The 4414-nt window shown below is 45.7% G+C and overlaps 1 long non-coding RNA gene across 1 annotated transcript; it reads right to left on the reverse strand.

Annotated features, from left to right (window-relative positions):
* Positions 1 to 347: 347 nt before the first annotated feature.
* Positions 348 to 769, reverse strand: LOC135375580 (uncharacterized). The gene is made up of 2 exons (XR_010417284.1): positions 717 to 769; positions 348 to 661 (listed from the first exon to the last, which is right to left on the reverse strand). It is a non-coding gene; the product is annotated as an uncharacterized LOC135375580 (long non-coding RNA).
* Positions 770 to 4414: the final 3645 nt, after the last annotated feature.

Consider the following 4414-nt stretch of genomic DNA (forward strand, 5'->3'; position numbering starts at 1 on the left):
CCATTTCAAAATGGTTTAACGAACTGGTCCCACTCTGGTAATGGTCCCACCCTGGTCCCACTCTGGTCCCACTTGCCAAGTGGTCCCATGGGGGACCAGTTCGTTAAACCACTTCAGAATGGGACCACTCTGGAGTGGGACCACTTCAAAGTGGTTTATTGGACAGGTCCCACTTTGAGTGTGTCCCACTTAGTGACTGGGACCAGTTGAAAGTGGAACCAGCTTCACGATGGTCCCACTTGAACTGGAACCAGTGGAATTGATCCAGTGGTCCGGGATCCGGCTACTTAGCAGCTGAGGCCACTGAATGCATGACTGAAAATAATGCGTAGAAATGCAGATATTGCTCAAGTAAATACCGTTTATTCTGCTAAAAGCATACACTGAGCAGAAAGAAATAATCAATACATCTCTACATGTTCATACTACGTAGTATAAGTCTGATCACTCACTGTGTCTTGACAAAGCATATGCCTGACTGTGCGATGCACTCACGGAATACAGGGAGCTTTCGTTCGTTGGCCACCTCACATCTTGTATTTTCTTAGAGAAGATGACACATGACACTCCTGTTTTCCATGCGGGTCGCGACACCCCCTTCCTCTTCACCGTACGTTCGGAATCTTCTTATCCTGTTTCTCTTCAAGTTCCTCCTAAGTTTCTAAAATGAAACATCTATTTAATAGTAATCAAAACATCACGGTAATCACTCATACCTGCAAACATTCGCGACGTGCAGTCCGATTGGCGTTTCACAGTGCGTTTTGCCCTACGCCGTTTACGTCTTCTTGGCGTCAAAACTCTTCCGGGAAATCGACAATGTGTTGCATAGGAACCATTGTCATCACATTGTCTTACAAAGCCCACTAAAACACACGTAAATACTGCACAGGAGATACACCATCCTTGCGACGGCAACTGAAGACCAAACCAACTTGTTGCGACGCGTTCAAGCACCAACTGCCATGCCGCCATGCCACTCTCGCCTCTCTCGCCCTCTCCTCTCCCTCTCGGCTCTCGCCGTTTGAAGTTTGAATTTGTAGCCGCCGTAGCGTCTTCACATTGCATCAGCCTCTGCAGTTACCTTTTCTTTTTTTCGTTGTCTTTCTTCTAGTTATTTAGCTTAATTTTTGTTGTTGTTGAGATGTATTTTTTACCTTTCTCTGGTACTTTATATGTTAAGATATGCACCTTGAGATGAGAATATGTGCTCGAATTGGAGTTACAGGGATACAGCATATATTTGATCGCAGTCGCACGCACCTGGATAAACAGCAATAAAAAGAGATCATGCACGTGCTAAAATAGATCAGAGTAATAGATCTAACAAAACCAGAAGGATATATGGCAAGTGTGGACAAGATGAAATCTCAAAGGGGAAAGCTGGGAAGCTGCCCAACTTGGAGTCTCAAGTGACCATTCTGGGAACAAAATGGTACCTGTGAGGCTCCAGCTGGAAGTGCTGGAACCATCTGAGCCCAAAATGGAACCCGCTTAAAGCCAGAGTGGGAACCACACACCACTTTGCACCCTTCTGGGCCCAGAATGGAACCCACTTAAAGCCAGAGTGGGAACCACACACCACTTTGGCACCCATCTGGGCCCAGAATGGAACCCGCTTAAAGCCACAATGGGACCACTAACGCCACTTGGGGACCCATCGGGGACCAGAATGGAACCCGCTTAAAGCCAGAGTGGGACCGTTAATACCACTTGGGGACCCATCTGGGACCATTCAACTGCAAATGGAACCACTTGGGGACCATTCGGGAACCAGTCCTGATTTCTGCCTGGGTACACTATGCCACCACTTCCACATCGTCTCGCCCGTCGGGCCAGTCCGCCATTTTGAGCGCAGAGTAACTCTAGCCGTTCGAAAATTACGGTCAAAGGTGGCTACTCTGGAGTCACGTGATGATAAAAGGCTCTGACGTCGTTACCCAACTCCTGGCTACTCGGGTTAAATAAGAAAACACACCCCTCGTGAATCATCGTCACCGTCCTCTTCATGCAACTGGATGCTGTCGTCTGCTCGCTGTTTCGCCAACTGCATCGCAGGAACGTGAGGCATTCTTTGCCAAGAAAGATGTTTTGCTTTCGCAGTAGTGAATATGCCTTTCGGTACGTTACTGGGCGCATCTTTTCAGACAGTTGTTGGGTTTAGTTGCAAAATTTCTGACATTAAATGCATTTTTTCGAGCAACTGATTTCTGGCAACAGTGACATCACAGCATGACTTCCCGACGCCGTCCGCTGGTTTTTCGTCCCATGGAGCTCGTGCCTGTAAACAACTGGCGACGGAACTTCGTTGCAAAAAATTCGCTCCATGGAGCTCCCCCTTTAGGGGGGCGGTAGCAGGATCCGATAATAAGATACATGTGTTGCAACCTGACCTTAGCAAAAACAACTTCAAGGTCGATCTCCACAAGGACAGATTAGGACATCAGGTTATTTCGAATTGCTACAACAACACCTCCTCTCAGTCTGTCTGATCTATGTTTTCTGTACACTATAAATTCTTTACTAGGTAATAAATTATCACCCCTAACCTCTTTATTAACCAGGTTTCTGTCCCAATTATTACATTCGCAGCACGTGACTCTACCAGTGACAACACAACATCTTCAACTGGTAACAAATTTCAAAAATTCAATACAAGGACAACAAAAGACAACTCTGTGACAGTGTTTCTTAACTGTCAAACATTATTAGAAATCGCAGGCGAACTAGTAATACGTGGATTATTGCAGACTTGTACAACCTCCATCAAAGCTTCATCAAAAATGTATACCGAGTCATAAACGTATAGTTTGTCGAAAACTAAGCACACTTTTTTATTAACATCACGAAAGCTTTTGCCAAAGTCTCGAAGTTCTTCTCTAATCTTCCTAGTGTGTGCTGAGAAGTCTTCATCCAAACATTTGGAGACGCTACGTATTTGAGCTTAGGGGTGGATTTAAAGGGACTGTCGCATTCGGAACCGTGGTTACGAATCCAATACCAACGTGTTCGGTACACTACCACCGAGCTATTTGCCAAATTTTCTCCTTCCAAAACGGACCGGGCGATGAGGAATCGAATTTAAAAGGTCCTCGAAAGCGCCAGCGCCAACAACATCGCGTGACGCAAGGTGGAATCTGGCTAATCCGCTTTGAAGGACGCTGTCGTCTGCCGCCAAGTCTGGGGCTGCTTTGTTTTTTTCCGACACGTCGCCCGTATTCACATGTGACACTTTCTAGTAATGCGGATACTATCTCTACGCTTGCATCCTTCGCGTGAGATGTCGTTTCGAAACCGACGCAGCGTTCCTGACTCCAGGAAATCTTCCTTCGAAAACCTCGATGTTTGATTTCGCACGCCAAGGACACAGCTACAGCCAGACCCCAGACGAAGCGAAAGTTGGAAGCAGCTACATCACTAGCGGGTATCCAGATGAAGCAAGGAGTGTTCATGCTGTCCGTGTATGCTCCTCGCATTTCACCGATAATGTGTACCTGGATGCGAGAACATCGTGCAAGTGCAACTTGGATTGACACAAAAAAGGAACGAATTGAAACTTGACGCCGTTCCGACAATGTTCCACGAACAAAGCGAGCTAGCAACTTCGACAGTAAGTCACAATGTCTATGTAGTTTCCCAATCGGATCTGTCACTCTTGCGCGTGAGTAACTTAGCAGCAAAAGACTAAATCGGTACAACGTAAGGTATCCCCTAACCTATGATTAATAACTAGATAAATAAAATACAATAAACAAGTAAAAGAACATGATGTCATTCATATGAACGTGTTGGCTTTTCTCGTTGTCGGACGCGTTATCATGAAACTTTGCCTGTTACTGAACCTGTGACTTTTGTGGAATGTGTTAGACATGATCGGTTTTCATGTGTATTACAGCTGCAGGCAGCTCGACAGGGTCAAGCGCAAGTGGTACGTATATTACTTAAATACATATTATGTGTTTACAATTTTTGGACAGAACAATTCGCAAACTATGAACCCCGAAGGAAGAACTGACGCTGTTTGTGTGCTGGTGTTAGAAACAGTACCTCTGACCGTAACATAAGCGCCATAAACCACTTCCCAGTTTCCTTTTATCTCTCTGTTTGTGAACTGTTTGTGTGCTGTAGGGCGACGGTTTTTGTGGTTGTCGTAGCCAACTTGAGATGCACTTTTGACGTTCTGTGTTATAGAAGGGCCAGGTGCTGCTGATCCAAGTCCCATACATCCATGAAACGGCATCAAACAATGTACGTGTGTGCACGGCAATTTTGCTGAGAGACCTGGTTTTTACACTAATGCCTTTACGACGCCTCTGACAAATTAGGATCTTCCAGAACAGTGCTTTCTTCGTCCAAGTTCAAGAAGTAAAGAGAATGACTTCATGGCTTCTACTGACATCTCACAGCTACATGC

The sequence above is a fragment of the Ornithodoros turicata genome, unplaced genomic scaffold, assembly GCF_037126465.1.
Source record: "Ornithodoros turicata isolate Travis unplaced genomic scaffold, ASM3712646v1 ctg00000895.1, whole genome shotgun sequence".
Lineage (NCBI taxonomy): Eukaryota > Metazoa > Arthropoda > Arachnida > Ixodida > Argasidae > Ornithodoros > Ornithodoros turicata.